The sequence below is a fragment of the Protopterus annectens genome, chromosome 2.part1 (assembly GCF_019279795.1).
Source record: "Protopterus annectens isolate FY-2018-M chromosome 2.part1, PAN1.0, whole genome shotgun sequence".
In the NCBI taxonomy this organism is placed as follows: Eukaryota; Metazoa; Chordata; order Ceratodontiformes; family Protopteridae; genus Protopterus; species Protopterus annectens.
The window spans coordinates 1,208,043,650-1,208,062,911 of NC_056729.1; positions in this window are offsets into that span (position 1 = coordinate 1,208,043,650).

Consider the following 19,262-nt stretch of genomic DNA (forward strand, 5'->3'; position numbering starts at 1 on the left):
TCACAAATATTGCCATGGACACCAGGGATGTGCTCATCCATGACCCTGTGTATATGTCTGGTGTTAGGTTCATTACATGCCCATGCCTCCATGATGGCCCAAAACATGCGTCTGGTGACTGCTGCCATGGCATTTGCAACAGGGGCATGACAGGCTGTAATCCTCCTCCAAGCAGCCCCTATCTGCCAGTGTGGGACCTCACCAGCACTTTGGCTATGGCTAGTGCCTGCACCCTCACTTGCCATAGTCACCACAGTAGCCTGTTCCGTGCCACCACCTGCCAACTGGCCATTATCTGTGGCCACTGGTGGCGAGGTATGTGTGGGCAGTGTGACTGTATGTGGCGGTGGGGCTGACAATAGTGGGATGCCAACCAATGGCACAGGTTCAGCCCCTGACAACCCTACCTGGCAATTAATATGAGTATCCAATAAAATTTGCACAAGGTCCACAAAAACTACTTGTAAAATCAAAACTAGAATAATGTAGTGCATTTGCTGTGACATTAAAGTGAGTGAATCCGACTGTCTGCGAGCTTTATTGTACACCTTCTGAGGTCTATTTTCAATTTCTCAAGTACTTAATATGAGTATAATCATGGAAAGAGTCTGCAGAGACACTGACATCAGAATCAGAGCAGGAGGGACCGCGGCCGCCATGTCCACCTGTGAGGAAAAAAACATATGTAAATTACTACCTGCACTATAAGGTTTGCTAGTACACACACACACACACGCACACACACGCACACACACACACACACACACACACACACACACACACACACACACACACACACACACACACACACACGTGAGGTGCCTCAAAGGCTGGGGACATTCACGACACAAAGTCAGACAATAATATACACACTCTGGACATAACCTCAGCATAATGCAGTGCAGCCCTTTCCAATTACTGTTACTACTAATATACATCTCTGGGATATGTGAGTGGTGTTAGTAGGGGGTGGCCCTTCACCTAGCACACACTGCACCCATGTAAATTATTGCTGTTCACCTGTATAGCACTGTGGCATATCCTACAGAACTTACCTCCCAACTGTACAGGGTTTTGCTGAATGTCTATATGTGTGGCTCATATGTTTGGTCTGTTCCTCATAACTCCTGTGTTTGTCTGATACATTACTGAGTTGACCTCTGGATTGGTGCTACTAATTAATGTCCTAATTTGAGGTGCAGACAGCATAACCTGCAGTACATGTATGTTAAAACAAAGCTGATTATTCAAACAACTTCACAAGCTTACAGTGGATATAGTTAAGTGTACACACACCTGTTAACTTGCCAGGTTTTTGTGATATATCACATGAGACCTCGGAAATCAAGTTATAACATTGTCATAATTTCATATGACATATAACCTGTGCAATCCAACTGAGGAACATACACATCAGGTAACATATGGTAAATTAAATAGGTACAATAGGCTGGTTGCATGAGTGTGCACACCCTTAATGTAATACTCTGTTAAAGCATCTTTTGATTTAATCACAGCATTCAGTCCTCTTGGGAAGGTGTGTATCAGCATGGCACATCTTGACTTGCCAATGTTTGCACACTCTCCCTTGCAAAACACCTCCAACTATGTCAGATTGCAAGGGCATCCCCTGTGCACTGCCCTCTTCAGGCCACCCTGCATATATCCTATGGTAGGTGTGGGCTCTGGCTGGGCCAGTGCAGAACATTGCATGTGTTCTGGTGAAGCCATCCTTTTGTTGATTTGGATGTATGGTTTGGGCCATTGTTGTGTGGAAAGGTCGAATTCCTCACCATCCACAGCTATGTAGCAGACACCAGAAGGATTAGAGCCACAAGGGACCGGTGTTTGGAACTGTTCATAATCCCCTCCAACTTGGCTACAGCCCCAGTTCCAGCTTGTGAACAGCAACCCCAAAGCAGGACACTGCCATTACCATGCTTCACTATGGGGGTGGTGTTGTTGTGGTGATGTGCAGTGGTGTTATTGCTCCAAACACACCTGTCAGAATTGTGGGCAAAGAGTTCAACCATGGTCCCATATTACCATAACACATTTTCCCACTTCCTTTTTGGAGACCTGATGTATTGTTTTCAGACTTTCTCCAGGCTTGGATATTGTTTGGTGTGAGGAACTGCTGTCATCTTCCAACCCTACCCTATAGGCATGACATATGGAGACCACGGAAGATTGCTGTGACATGTAGTACACACCCAGTACATGCCAGAGATTCCTGATACTCCTTCACTGTTGCTGTAGGGCTCCTGGCAGCCTCCCTGGCCAGTTTTGGGCTTGTATTCTCATAGAATTTGGTGGGATGTCCACTTCTTTGCAATGTCACTGAAGCCCCATATTTTCACCACATTTTTATGACTGTCTGCACTGTGTTCCATGGTATGTACAATGCTGTGGAAATGTTTTGGTACCCTTCTCCAGGTTGATACACCTCAAAAATGTGGTCCCTTGGCAGCTTCATCATCTCTATGCAAACCATGGCTGTTGCTTTAGCAGGCAACTGGGTATATGTTAGGATAATCCTAGCAGGACAGCTGACCATTATTTGCTGTTAATCAAAGAGCCTCTGTAATTGATGGCAGGTGTGTACCCAATAAGATGTACTGCTGTAGTTGTATCGAAATCTGCCTCAACACAGTAGTAGCTTCAGCCTGTGCACACATATGCATCTAGGTTGTTGTACTATTGTTATGTGTCAGCATTGTTCCCCTAACAGATTTGTTTGCTTTACAATTGAATTGTACAGTTCATAGGTCATATGAAAGGTTGGCAGTATCTTGAAATTATCTATTGTGCTCTCATTTTTGTATATCACAAATACCTGGCATTCTAACAGGTGTGTACATCATTTATATGTACTGTATACCACTAATTTATACAATATGACCCTAGTTTTGGGCCTTTGTCCCCCCATTTTGTCAGTTTTTGTCCAGATGTCCTGCAATGACACATTGTGAGGTATGCTACAGATATGTGACATCTCTTGCAAATAGGCCCCTGTGATGACCACCGTGATGCAATGCAGTAAACACCACCACAAGTGAACATGCAGATATTGCCAAATGGCTGAGTGTAACAGTTGTGTGCATGGTCACATGCATTATCTTTAGCATGCCTAGAGTACTGGTGAGCCACAACAGGAAAATCCCATGCTTACCAGCTTCAGGCTGCTGTCCCATATGCAGACCAAAATGACCTATGTAGTTGTGAGGGAGAGGTATTGTCAGCAGATTCATATTAGGCATTGGTACAAGAAGAATGCTGTATTTTTGCACAGGTACAGTACACACTATGATATTACACAATTTGCTATCCTTCACCATAGATGTGCACTTGTGTGCATTACTAAACCCCACCCACTAATCCAGTTTGCACTGACATATGCATCTAGAGACTCTATAGAAGACAGTTTAAATGCTACCTCATTACATTGATGTGCACTTTGGCCTTACCAGATGCTACTTGCCTATTACCTGGGTGCCAACACCTCCATGACTGTTGTTTCCCATATTTGAGGTTGCGTGGGGGCTACCCCAAGGTTGGCAAGGAGCTCCTCTGTCGCTGTAAGTGGGGCCTGTGTGACTGGCCCCCCACTGGTAGCAGTACGGTCCCTCACTACAGCAGCATCCCTTTGTCGGGCATGACATATCAGGTCAGTTGCTCTATGCCTGACCTGATCGCATGTGCATCCATGGTGGCCCAAGATGTTCACTCTGTGGATAATCTCATCCCACAGGGCAGTCCGCTTCCACAGATTTTTCCGGTTACAGCCAAAAAGGATAGCATAGTTTAAGATTACAGCTTATGTGATGGCTGCTGTATCCACATCGGTGTAAGGTGGTTGGCGCTGCATGGCACCTGGAAGACATAAACAGGGAAACACATCACAGGACCTCAGACATTGCCCAGAGTTCTTTATAGAGCCAGCACATGAATACTGACTATTATTAGCCACCACTTACAAATACATCATACCCCTGTACCTAGCAGCACTGTATTAACATGCATTGTACTCCTGGTCCTGATGTGTCATGTTTTGTGCACTGAGGGCCAGTACATTGCATAAACTACCATTCATCATTCACATTTGTGTAGAGGGATGACAGTGGCCATGTTCCTTGCAGATGGGATGTCAATGGTGCTCAGGCTTTGTTTGCCTACAGTGTGTCATGGAGCTGGAAGCATATGACTGGGTTCATGTAGGATGCAGACAGAAATGTTATCAGGCCCAAAGGGGACTTGCTTTTGTTGACTTTGATTAGGCAGTTTGCACCTGATCCATGATGATGAGGGGGAGGGGTGCGTGTGCTGTGCATATCCATCTATAATGATGGTGAGCCAGGGGGGGTGATGTTTGCCCTAAACCTGTCTGCAGCAGGTTGGCTGTAGCTATGGTGTGTGTGTATGTGCTGTGATTGACCACCATTACAGGGTGGGTTGGATTGTTGCCTCTAAGACTGCAGACATATGTGAAGATGCCCTTGTGATTGCCCTTAGTGGATGTGTCCAATTTGTACTCATAGTTAACCTTACAGTAATCCACCTGTGACCTAATATGCTCGTTCAGACAAAGGTTGACATGCTACTGAGTTGAGGCCTGCTCCTACCTTGCCCTGTACAGCCAATATAGCATCACATTATGTGTGTTGTGCATTGCTGCTGTCCAACAAAGGGGTTTACTCTACTTTGGTGGAGACCGGTTTTATAAGTAAGGTATTGCTGAGGCCATACAGCTATGTCGGTGGTCATATATCTGTTTGTAGTAGGCATGGACACAAGGTGATAACACAGTTGGCCACCTCTACAATTTCAACATGATACTCATGCTTATTATACTACCCATGTCTGTGTTAGGGCAATGGTACAACCAGTAGCTGTAGAAGTGTAACTCTGTTGGATGCACAGAAACTAAGATTACACACGTGCACAACATGTACAGCTTATTCACCTGATGTTTTACATCCCATGTCAGTTGTTATGAGACAGCCAGGTATACCTACCTATACATACATATGCACAGGTAATACCTGCTATACATTTCTGTTCTGTGTCAGTATGGCACACTGTAATTACACTCTTACTGCCCAGTCATTCCTGTCAACCTGTTAGGGCAGGACATCTGGAAGATGCCGCACATACATGGTGGACTATGGGCCAAGATTAGTAACACTTTCTTCATATTGCTGTAATACGCATATGTCATTTGATAGTACAGTAGCCTTTGCATTCACAGACATACCCTGGAGGATGTCTGCCGCTGATATGGCAGGCAGAGAAGAGAAAGGCTAGGAGTGTGGTAGTGAGGGTAGGACCTTTTAATGTTGCAAGTATGACTGGTATGGGGACAGAGCTATCTGATATGATGGACAGAGGAAAGGTGGATATTGTGTGTACCAGAGACCAGATGGAATGGGGTTATGACAGTGTGTATAAGAGTCAGGTGCAAATAGTTCTATCATGGTGTGTATGGGGGTGGACATGGTGTAGGGGTTAACCTGAAGGAACATTATGCCAAAGGTGTTTTTGGAGGTGATATGAGTGTTGGGTAGAGTGATGTTTATGAGGATGGGTATTGATGGTGTAATGATGACAGTTGTTAGTGCATATGCTCCGCTAGATGCATGTGTGATGGGTGAGACAGGAGTACTTTGGAGTGGTTGGATGAAGTGGTGATGAGTATACCCACGGGTGAGAGACTGGTGATTGCAGCAGATTTCAATGTGCAATTTGGTGAAGGGAACAGAGGGGTTGCAGAAGTGATGGGTAGGTATGGTGTTAAGCCAAGGAATGCAGAAAGTGTGATGGTGGTGAAATTTGCAAAAGAGTTTGGACATGGCTGTGGTGAATATGTATGTTTACAAGACCGAGGGGCATAGGGTGACATACAAGAGTGGAGGGAGATGCACACAGGTGGATTATTTTCTATGCAGGTGGGCCTGTTTGAAGTGTAATGGAAACTGTAAAGTGGTGACAGTGGAAAGTGTAGCTAGGCAGCATGGATTGTTGGTCTGTGGGATGATGTTGGTGATCAAGAAGAGGGGGAGGAGTGTGAGGGAGCACCGTGAAGCAAATGGTGGATACTGTAAAAGGGTGATTGCATGGCTGGTTCAGGGAAGAGTTATGATAGGCAGTGGGTGGCAGTGAAGAGTTACCAAATATCTGGGTAACTACATCTGAGCTAGTAAGGGAGATGAGTAGAATGGGGCTTGGTGTGCCATCTGGACAGAGGAAAGAGGACAAGGAGACTTGGTGGTGGAATGAGGGAGTACAAGGGAGTATGCAGAGAAAGAGGTTGGCGAAGGAGAAGTGGGATTGTTAGACAGATTAAGAAAGTAGACAGGAGTATAGGAAGATGGGGTGCATGGCAAAGAGTGTGGTGACAAAGGCTAAGGATGGGGCATCTGAAGGGTTGTATGTAAGGTTGGACACCAAGGATGGAGGATAGGACCTGTACCAATTGGCTAGACAGAGGCACATAGCTAGGAAGGATGTTCAGCAAATAAGGGTGATAAAGAGTAATGGTGGGAACATGCTCACACGCAAGGGGACTGTGTAGAGCAAATGGAAACAGTACTTTGATGGGCTGTTGACTGAGGAGAATGAGAGAGAGAGACAGAGAGATGGTTGGATGATGTGGTTATGGTGAATCAGGAAGTGCATTAGAGTATCAAGGAGGAGGTAAGGGTAGCTATGAAGAGGTTTAAGAATGGAAAGGCTGTTGGTCCAGATGATATACCTGTGGAAGTAGCTGGCCTAGCAGTGTCACAGTCAGTACTCTTCAACACACACTCCAATAGTAGTCATATGTGAGTCATCCTTTCCTGGGATGATTCAGGGGCCTGAGCTGTATTCTATGTCACTGCAGACAGACACAGATGCTATGGCCATCGGTTCTAATCAGCAGTATATCAGTACAGCAATTCTTGTTGAGACATATATGTTAAACTTCCTATTTCCCATTATTATATACCCCCTGCAGTCCATTACATGCATACTTGTTTTACATACCTGTTTTTGTTTCAAGTGTAGGTGGTTATATCCCGCTTGCTGTTGTTTTTTTTTTCCATTTCTCTGTCTCTCTCCAGAATGTAGGGTATACATCTGTTTGCATAGGCAGTAGCTTGCCTTTTGTAGGTAATGCTCATGGACAGCTGATGGCCTGTGCACCAGTTGGAGTCACCCACTTGCTAATTGCCTGTAGAACAGCTGTGGTATTATTACAATAGCCAATTGCATGGAAACATACTCCTATAACTGAGTACTTCATGTGGGCATTGGCCCTTTATCTAGCCTGTGAGGAGGACTTCATGGAGGTGTGTGACAAACACCATCACAGAGGGTAGTTGGAAATATCTCTTACAACAAACACTGTGGAGACAGCCTGATAGTCTGGGGAAGAATGTTCCAGACATAGGGACTGAATGTAAGTATTGCTGTTATACATTTAAAGTACTGCTAGTTCGACAGAGATTGTGTGGGTATGGCTGTTCTGCATGATTTTAAGTTTGACAGTGTTACATGGTTGACATAACTCTCAACTGTAGGGCTATCCACACACTGGCCAGAGCTTGGACACTTATATTTGGCATGTTACACATTTTTTGTCTTTGGAAGTTCAGTAGCATACTCTGAGGAGAACAGTCAGTAAACAGTAACATCCATTTGTGTTTCTGACTTCATATCCCTCAGAATGGAAATGTTACAACAGACCCTGTTATACCAGCAACTTTCTCAGTTTATAACAGCAATATGTAAATGATGTCCCTGTGTTTGGGCCTCTGTCTCCATGTATGTCCGGCTTTGTCCAGATGTCATGCAGTAAAAGGGGGATAGGTATGATTTATCATTTAAACAAAACAGTGTAAGAAACTTCACTGTGTGGAAGATTTTCAATGCATCTATATCTAGTTAATCACTGCATATTAATCAGATCAGATAATGGTAGCAGAAGTAGCGAACTTAAACTCATCCTAAGTCAGAATTATAAAGTATTCAAAAGTAATCCAAGCAGGGTAGGCAGTCTGTTTCCAGTCAAAGATCCTTTATTAAGTACGCAGACAAACGATCCAAGTAAAACAAAAATAACAGAGTAATAGTTTCCTCACAAGCTTTCTAACTATATATATACTTTTTATCAGGCAAGGGAGTGGTTTATTGTGCTGTAAAACAAAGTGTTATTGGTACACATGTTAAATTCACATCCCTTCCCCATCAGTGTGACATTTGAGCTGGTCCTGCCTTACTTAGTAGCTGTCATAATAATATAACCCTTATGTACTTTAAATAAAATTAATAATGATGTGCTACCTCTAATTTAATCATATTGTTAAGTATATTATACATATACACTTTGCATGTAAAAAATTAATTGTAAAAATCATATTCTATTTTCTTAACCTATTGTTAACAAAAATCGCTTTCATCCTTCTAGACTTCTTCAAGTTTGTGTACAAGAACCCTAAAAACTATCTACAAAATATTATTGTATATTTAGTTAGTATTGTTATTACACATCATTTTGAATAAAGTGGAAAAAGAACAAGAAGGAGAAAAAATGTATGATGATGGAAACAAATACTGTTTCCACATGCTATTTAACATGGTATTTAAAACCAAATGGAAGAATAAAATAAAATAAAATTAGTCATGTAAACAATGTGGCAATTTTCTAAGCTCCAGTACACTTTTGCCTGACCCCCATACGTGTTGTGTATTTCTGACACATCAGTGGGATGATGTCAGGATTTAAGTCAATAACTATTGGGAAGTAATTGGGTTTTGGACTCGTCCTATATCAATCAATATATGTTAGAAGAGAAAGGAGGGTGTTACTGCAGCAAGTGTGTCAGCTTATCTACTCCAGTATTTGAGATATGCCCCTATTTTCATGGCTTCCACCGTCCACTTAGTCAGGCTTGGTCCAGATCCATTGCACCAAGGGGTTCTGAGCATACCTCTCAACTGGACAGTTTGTGTCAGAATGTCCAGGTTTATTGCTCATATTTCTGGTCTGTCCCACACATTCCTTAATTGTATTTACCTGGTACATCAGTGTGATGATGTCAGGAATCCTGTCAGTATGTGTTGACCTACATTTCATTTTCTGAACTCCCACCATTCAGAACATGTGCGCTGAAACTTATCCTATTACTGTAGCAACATTCTGCATTTATAAGAGCAATATTTACATTATGTTCCTAGTTTTGGCCCATTGTCCCTCATTTTTACAGCCATTGGCTGGAATTCTTGCAGTAAGAGGTTGAGAGATATGGTGCTATATGACTCCACTACATGTTATGAGCATACATATATATGTACATATATATATTTGTATATATATATATATATATATATATATATATATATATTATTTTTCTTTTTATATGTGTGTGTATATATATATATATATATATATATATATATATATATATATATATATATATATATATATATATATATATATATATATATATATGTGTATCTCTATAAATAGTTGTATATACTTTCTCATATTCATCTCACCATACATATCTTATATGTGTATATTTATATCTAGAAACATGACTGATTCCATGGTGTTTTTCACTACTATTCAATACCAGTACTGAATGATATATTTGAAAAAGCAACAGAGATTTCAACAGCTCAGATGGTGTAGTTGTACATTACTCTGACTAGTATGTACAGGGTCCTGGGTTTGAGATTTGGCAGCGCTGATTATTTTGTTGTTGGGCAGAAAAATGGCTGATGGAGACAGAGAGATTAAGGCAGTTTTAAGCAGTTGTAAGTGGGTTTGCATGATGGTAAGCAATGCCAACACACGGTTAACCGTACATATGCTTAAACTGCGTAGGCATCACTTAGTGTCGAGCAAACTTGCTTACTGCTGCTTACTGCTGCTTACCCCTGTGCTAATTTCTTTAAAAGAAAAGAAAAAAGGGGTGATAGGACAGTGGTGAAAAAGGGGGCACTCAGAGGGAAAAACAATATGAGAGAGAGCTAGGGATGTGCAGGACGGGAGTAGGGAAGGGTCATAGCTGTCTATTTCTTCTACAGCAACAACTGTGCACTTATACAAAATTTGGAGGTAAAATTGGACACTCAAACCCCAGAGAGAGGGGTGAGGACAACAGTAATGTGTTGTCAAGCCAATTAGACTGGATTACATGTCCAATGGACATGTGTGTGAAATGGACAGCTATGTATGGGGCGTAATTTTTTTTTTTTTGGGAGCAGATTGCCCTTTTTTTTTTTTAATGTGAGAGTGGGATGTTGGGGAAGGATAGTAGGTATATTTGGGGAGGTAAGTTGGGTAGGAAGACACACATGACATACATAACAGCAGACGGGGTGGTATATGACACATGTGGGGGGGTAAACACCTTGGAAAGGGAGGGTGAGTGGGAATCGGATGCCCATGAGCTCCCAAATGGATTCAGTGGGACTCAGGTCTCCACCCATGGGCAGTCACCACTGCACCTTCATGGCCCCAAAGGTGGCTGTGCTGAGGGCTGAGCAGGAGGGGCAGGCTTTCCCCTCAAGATGCACCACATGGCCCTCAAGCTGGTGTAGCTGATCTCCAAACTCCTTTCAGAGCTCGCTATGCACCAAACCCTGGACCTGACTACAGGTGACGGCGTCCTGTCCACGCCCACTCCCAGGGGTGGGATGGGCCCCATCCCCTGAGGCGGTTCCACCCGAAGGTGGTGAAGGACCTGCAGACAAGGAGGTCCCAGGCTGGGTCCCAGACATGCTAGGGTCCGGTCCCATGGCCAGATGAGGTGGGGCAGGTGGATTCGCTGGGATCTGCCTTCACAGACATGCTATGGTATTGAGGTTTTACAACATATGTTGGTTAGTCATAAACAACACATACCAGGATTAGTTAAAACAGCATAGATGGGTGTTCCAATTGACCCCATAAAACGGATTTGAAGCAGTTGCATAGCAAATAGAACACATGCATATATGGAACCACAGTGGACATTATAAAATAATGCAGGTTAAGTTGATAGCAACAGGCCACCAATTATAGTATCTGAACAGGGAACATTAATAATCAAATGTTTAAATATTTCTAGAACAATAGGACATTGTCCCAACAGTAGGTTTGGTGAAAAACATACCCGTTGATATATGTGTATAGATTATTGGTGCAGATAGGGTGGGGGAGAGAGAGAGAGAGATGTCAATTAAATGTATAGGCTTCAGTTGCTCTCAGCTGTAATGATCATTACTCTACTCATTACTCTCCAGGTATGACCTCACTTTACATCTACCTATGGCCTTGGGTTGGGCAGTGGCATGTTTGTATACAGTATATTAATAATGCCTTTCTAAGGCTGACATGAACATTCTCTTACCTGGCAGACCTGTGGAGGAAATGTCTGTTAACACTACCTGACTGTTTCTACCCATATTCACATAGTCAAGGTTACATATGTGCACTCATAATGTGTGTGTACTACTGCCATACTCTGCCTTGATTTCTATCGGTCACCCTGGGTGTTGGCAGCAGTGACCACTAACTGTGACAGTGTGACACTTGAGGGACATTTATCAGAGGAGACTACTTGGTGTATGTACTTATCTTGTTGTCATTTGCAGCCTTGTGGTTGGACAGTGGGTGTTGTACACAGTGTATAATACAGCCTTCTTACAGCTAAGATATACCTTTTCTTACTTGGCAGACCTGTGGAGGAAATTTCTGTTAACACTACCTGACTGTTTCTACACATATTCACATATGCCTGGGTTTAATTATGCATACAGCTTACTACCACTCCCAGGATTTGAACAGTGCCTGTTTGTGCAAAAAATACAACAAGTTTGTGTTTCATCAGAATGAGCTATAGAGGAACTGGTGTTTTTTGCTTGACTGTTTTCTGTCTAATACTCTCTTGGTTGTACAATCCGACCTTGTACCTCTGACATTCATGCATGGCAGATAGTTCTTATACTGTGTATTCACACTTTGACAATGTACGGTCTGGAAAATACTGGTTAACACAACATTACTATTCAGGTATCAGATCTTGGTGCATGGAACATTTCATATAGTTAATCTCCTGTTTTACAGCTCCACAGTCTTTGTCAGATGAGCTTAAATTATTTAATGCTTTCAGAGCCATAGTTGCTGTGCAGAACCTGTACACATTTAGATTCATACCACCACATACCAAAGTAAACACAAGCAGTCTGGGGTTTTGAATTTTATTGGAAGGTACTGACACTTTTATTGATATATACCCTGTACATCACTATTACTCTGCTAATGTCTCATTTATTCATTACAAATAAAACACATTTTTAAATATTGACAGGTGACATTTTACTCATTTCTATTTATTTGCCCTGAATACTACAAGCTAGATTTGTAGTCACCAGCCTCACAACTCAGCCTTAGCAGCCTGCTGGCGTGGGTGTCCATGTTCACAGCCCTGTCATCTGCAGCTGTACAGGAGATAGAGAAACATTTATGCATACCAATCCATCACATACACAGGCTGGACTTTGGCAAACACTAATTGATACTGATACTTACACACATCTGGGACATTCCCTGCCTGTGCATCTTGAACCCACTGGTCCAAGAACTCCCTCTTCCTACCCTTCAGGTCAACGAAGTGGTGCTGGACCTGCTCACCAGTCTGAGGTTTGCCAGTGGCACTGGTGAAATCATGTGTGAGACAGTCCTAGGCCTCTGCTTTGTACTGGGAGCCCTGGTACTGGCCCTGCAGCAGTCTCCCCTCATGGTCTTTTACTAAAAGTCCAACCTTGACCCTGGGCTCTTGAATGCCCTAGCACTGCATGCAAAAGTGTGATCCCTCATCAACTCCAGCCATAGCACCTGCAGTGATGTGCTACAACTGGTTATGTGCTGTATTCCTACCTGCGAGGTTTAAATGGGGCTGATTTCCCACCCTTTCCTGTCATTGAACCATTTTTAAATATGCTGAGCTAAGCTAAGCAATGGGCAAACCCACTTATCAAAGGTTGGCAGTGCTTACAGGGTCAGATGTTGAGCACTGCTTACCAATGCACAAATCCACTTAGCTAGGCTACTCAGTGCTTAACATTTATATTTAAGCAATGCTTACACCACTATGCAGAACTGACGACTTGTTTGCATTGCACAAATTTCATTTTATAGACTAGCAGTTGTATGGGATTCATTCATTGTTACTGACACATACTTTTATGTTTACCTTCCATGATACCCCCTATGTGCTTTCATTTACATTTATTCTTGTATGACTATACTGTATGGGGCACTTGTATTTCTATGGGGTTTTTACATCTTTTCTGGACTTACACCTCAATTTTGGACCTGATACACTACCCTGATTGATAAATATTATTCACTACCTCATTTAATAAAACATTAGACTTTTAATACTGCTTTTACATGCAAAAGTGAACAGACTTCATTGGGGCTTGAACAGTGAATGGATGCATGCAAAATGGAAGATCTAATTACTACACTATTTTAGCTTGATAGCTTTACCTGTGTATTTCTATTTAGCTCCTTTGGATATTTAAGCTATGCTAAGCACAGCTGCGTGACGCGCACACCCGCTCAGCTACGTTTAAACTTTACTTGGGATGATAAAAAAAAGATAAAAATAGATTTTAAATTTTGCTCACTTTAGGGGAGTGCACATACCTCCAACCTCTTTCAGCAAGACATCTGGACAAAGTCATAAGTAATGGGGAGACAAAAAGGCACAAACATAGGAGCAATTTTAAAATTTTCTCTTACAAACCTTGCATGCTGAATAACTGATTTTGCATTGCATGAGATTTCTCACATGTATGATATCTGGCACTCAAATGTCTGTAATTATATACTTTTACTTTGGCCTTCAATGGCCAGATATGTGGGCAAAACTCTGGACATTCTGTGAATGTCTCAGCAGTTGTGTGGTACTTCTGCAAATGACTGTTGACATTTAACAGTACCATAATGCACTTTCTGAAAGCAGGGGGCGTGTAACATGTGTGGGCACTGCTATGACACGCCCCCTGCATTCGTTCACAGATCGCATCCGTGCAGGTTATACAGCAGCAGGCCTTCATGAATATGCAAGGCACACTGCTGTGCTGCATGGGCATGATACACTCAGTGCAAGAATAAACTTATTCTTGCACGGAGCTTTCATGAATCCCAGGGACAGATATAGATATAGATATAACACAAATCTTGCAGCCAAAAAAATTGACGTACTTTTGAAACTAAAATTTATTGCTAGCGCTTTCGTCACCTTTCATTAAAGGAACTTCTTCAGACATTTGTAATAGCTCAATTTACAATTTAATTAGTCCCAACTTGATGACATCATGGACCTCCCATTATCCAAATTCAGCAAGTATATAAGTAAATACATTCAGATTTCTTTGTGTATAAAAACTTTTTAAAAACACAAACAAATTCTTCACTGATATTAATTACAACAAAAATATCAAATATTAAATGCCCCCATAGAAATGTTTTTTTGCCTGGTTAATGCTTTAAGTTTTAAAATACATTTCCGGGAACAAGAATCGTTCAACCCAGGATAGGAAAAGGCATTTACTCTCAGTTTCCATAGCAACTCCCTCTCCTCGCGTCTTAAAACCCAAGGCCCCATCCTGGGATTCAGATCTATTTTCTCAATAACCATAAAAAGGAAAGTGTGGTTGGTGTATTCCAAAATATGCTTGGACAAAGCATTGTTGTTGTCCTGTCTACTAATACTATACTGGTGTTCGTATATCCTTTGTCTAAAGTTCCTCTCAGTCTTTGCTATATAGAAAGAGAGGCACTGTTGGCACCTTGCTAAGTATATAACACCTGTTGTCCCACAGTCAAATTTTCCTTCTAAGGAATATTTAATATTCCCTATAGTAAATGAGGAAGAAGTTTCTATATGTTTGCAAGAAGAACATCCTCCACATTTCTTCATCCCTTTGTTAGGAACATATGGTTTGCATATGGGGTGCATTTGTGCATAGAAATTCATATTACAATATCTTTGCATATAATATTTTCACTTGAGTGGTGCCTGTTTGCTTCTATTAATGCTTTACTTTCAAATATGATTACTAAAAAAACTCTTATTTTAATGCTGAGTTGTATTAGTGGAAGATAGTGCAAATGTCATTTCTGCTGTCAGTGTATTGTATAGCTTTCTTAGAGCACTTATCACAAATGAACATTTTCTGTTTCAGCCCAGGGAAGTATTAAGGTCTGACAATTACAGAGGTATACTGCAAGAGGTAAAGTATACATAACTATACAATTGTTCTGGATATACAGGAAATGTATACAGTAACAGAGATAAACATTCATGTGTGCAATTGCTGTAGCATCTCAGAGGCAGGTAAGTAGGCTTATAAAACATGCACTGCATTGTTGTGAAATTATTTAATGCAAATTAATGTATCTTTTCATAGAGGGTTATATAGATGACTGACATTCTTACAACACAAACCTAGAGTTTAAAGTACTTTAACAGTGCATTAGTATGACAGGGGATTTAAGTAAGGAGAGGTTAAAGCAGGAGGACTCGGAAAGGTGTCAATTAGTTGGATTTTGTGACTTGAATAGGTTTTGTGATTTGATATATTAAACTGGCATTTTACCATTTTCAGGAGGTGCATTTTCAGCTGAAAAGGAATTTTGGAAAGAAGATATGTCTTTAAGTGAGACTGGTGTGGCTTCCCAAATTTTAGGACTTAATACAGAGAACAGTGATTTGTGTAAAGGAGTTTAATTTGAAGGCCTGTAATGATGGTGCAGAATGGTCAAGATTTCAAAGGTTGTAGTCTGCAGAGTCTCATATTCGTCTGGAAGCTAGAGGAAAGAAAACTTGGTTTAGTAGTATTTTAAACAGCAGTGCTCAACAGCACACACACACACACACACACACACACACACACACACACACACACACACACACACACACACTCACTCTCTCTCTCTCTCTCACTCTCTCTGTCTCTCTCTCTCTCTCAACCGCACAACCAAATATTCACAAAAACAATCAAAAACAATGTTGACAGTTCTTAAATGCTCTAATTAATCCTGGAAAACGGTTTCAATCCATTACAAAATCAGACTAATTCTGACATGGTCTACAAGTAAATGATCATGTTATGCAAACCTTTGTTTTATTAATGCAATACTCTCAAACATTCCTATGGCATATTTAATCTTTAAATACTCTCAAACATTCCTATGGCATATTTAATCTTTAAATAGTACCAGTAGTACAAATCAAAATTCACCAAATATATTAAAATCTACCAAAATCAGCACCAGATCACATCCCATGTAAATACTTATGAAACTAATAAAAAAAACAATTACCAATCCATAAGCAATGTATTTTTAATAGATCTACTAAAGAAATCTGTGTTTCCACAAGCCTACATTATATCCCTTCACAAAGACAAACTATCTCAAAACCTCTCAAACCACAGACGAACAGCCATACTATCCCCTTATCTAAAACACTAGAGAAATATATCTTGGTCATTTAACTAAAATCAACTTATGCTGACGGACTTAACATGATTTTAAACCCAAGCATAGTTCACTATCAACTATACAAGAGCATTCCATTGAAATAAGCTTGTCCTCAACTTCTAAACATTTAATATCCACTTACACTCCTTCTAAACTTTTAATTGTAAATCAGTATGCTTGATATATGTTGCTTCTTGTCTTACATGTGAGGTGTTTTATATTTATCAGACCAAGACAGCATTATAGAAAAGAATCTGTGAACACTATTATGAATTTCAGTGAAAAATGAGAAGAATGCTTTATATAACCATTCTAATTTTAAAGAGTTTATGTTCCCACCTATCAGAACACACCACTGCTTTGTAATACTGAAGATGAGCTGGCTAGAATTAAAAAAAAATGCTAGCAGCTTCACAAATGAAATTAGTTCATAGCATAATATATAAAGCAAACAAATGTCCAGCATTGTCAGTTAAAAAAACACATTCCTTCAGGATCTCTGAAATCACTAAATCAAAATGAAGTATCCACCTTGAAATCATATGATCAATATAGAGAATCTTTCCACTCAATATCTGTAGCTAAGCTATGATATTCTGTCACAAAAAAACATTCAATATGAGTCAAGCAGTGGAATATTTATAATCAAAATAAAACATCTAACCAGTGTTTAGAACTACCGATGTATAAAATAATAAACTGATTCTATGAAATAGTCTGTTGCACCTTCACATGTACTGTAAAAATAATAAATCAATCCATTCGATGCACAAAATGAATTGCAACTCTATCTCATCCTTGTCGTTTACTCTGTCTCTAATATCTAACCTTTAAAATCACCTTCACTACCTTCTAATGTACACGTACAATATTTATTTATGTATTACATTTGTTTACCAGAATAGCCCATTTGGGCAGAAATCTACCACTTTTCAGCAAAAACCTGGGAAGAAAAGCTCCACAAAATTTCCAGTATTACATAAAGAACATTGTAAACAGAGTTCTGCAAATAATCAACAAATACACAACTTTTAAACAGAGTAGTGTTAATTATTGGCAGCAACACCTAAAGAGCTGTGGAATATATTTGGAAATGAAATTGGTAGAAGGAGAGAAAAGAAGAGAAAAGGAGGATTAGTATTAAGGGGTAAAAAGAATGTTTTAGTTTAGGAACGAAGAAGAGGAAAAGATAGATGAAAATACTGGAACAATAACTAAGAGTATATTGCTTAGAAACAATAGGAGAAAGTAAGGGTCAGGAGACCTGAGGAGAAAAGTTCCAGATGTAATATATAAAGTGAGTTCATAGTTCATAGGTTAGAACTAGGCTAACTGCCCTTGTGAGCCATTTCAAGCCTAGCCAATTACCTCATGTGAGGAACAAACCCTGCACCTTGTGTCTGTAAGGTTCACACCTTAACCATTATGCCATCCTCCCACACCCAGAGTGTGAGTAAGTAAACAAGAGAAAAGACAGCAATGACAAGATATTACAGGTTACAAATTTGAAGAAAACAAGACAAAAAATATTGTGAACATAAATATGTTACATACAACAAACCAATAAATGAGATATAACTTTATACAAGTTTAAAGTAAATAAGAAATTGTGATAGGCTGTTTGAGCCTTAGCATCATGAAAGAGTTTGCAGGTAGTAGTAGAAGAGCAAGAGAGTAGGAGCAGAAAGAAGAGGAAAAGATTTGCAATGGCATATCCATGAGTTAGATAGATAATTTTTTTAGTTCTTTTTTTAATCTAATGGATTGAGTAATATGTCTTATGCTGAGGGGGAGTTTGCTCCAATTATGAGATGCTGAATGTTTGTATAATATTTTACCAACCGTTTTATTGGTTTTATGTATCAGAAACAGATGTTGGTCTGTGCTGCGGAGTGGGCGAGGTGGGGAGTAGTAACACACAAGATTAGAAAGGGATGGACAGGCTGAGGGTTTGTTAAATATAAAGTGAATCATGTGGAGTTGGGAAAGTTGAAGTTGATGGGGGAATTCAAGCCACTGAAGGTTTTTAGTGCCAAGCAGTGGTGAGAGCTATGTGGAAGGTTTGTAGCACATTTTGTGATTTTATTGTATGCCTGTTCAAGCTTAATGATGAAGGAAGATTGAAGGTGTGTTAAGGATTGGGGCAGCATAGAAATGGCTTGGAAGTAGATAAGCTTGAGTAAAGAAGAGTCTAGAGTCTGAGGTAAGGAATTTGTTGTTCCTATATAAGAGACCTAGTTTTTGCTTATTTTTTAATGGATTGTTTAACATGAAGATCAAATTTAAATTGATAATCGATTATCATACCAAGTACTTTGTGTGGGGTTCATCATTAATGATGGTTTTGTTTAATGAAGAGATGGTAAAGGTGGGTTTGAGATGTATAAGTGATTTTGTGAGAAAGAGTAAAAGTTTAGTCTTTTTAGGATTTAGAATAAGGTGATTTTCTGTTAGCCATCTTCCTATAGAGTGGAAAGATGTTTGGGTAAGAGTATGAAGTTGAAAGAGAGTTTTGGAGGAAGTGATGAGAGTAGTATCATCAGCATACTGAATAAGAGTGGAATGGCAGCAGTTTGTATAGAGGTCATTAGGGAAAATGTTGAATAGAAGGGGTCCAAGGATGGAACCCCAGAGGACACCTGTATGGATGGGTAGGAAGGAGGAGCAGGAGGAATGCCATCTGGCAGATTGTAGTATGTTTGAGAGATAGCTGGGAAACCATTCAAGAGTGGTAGTA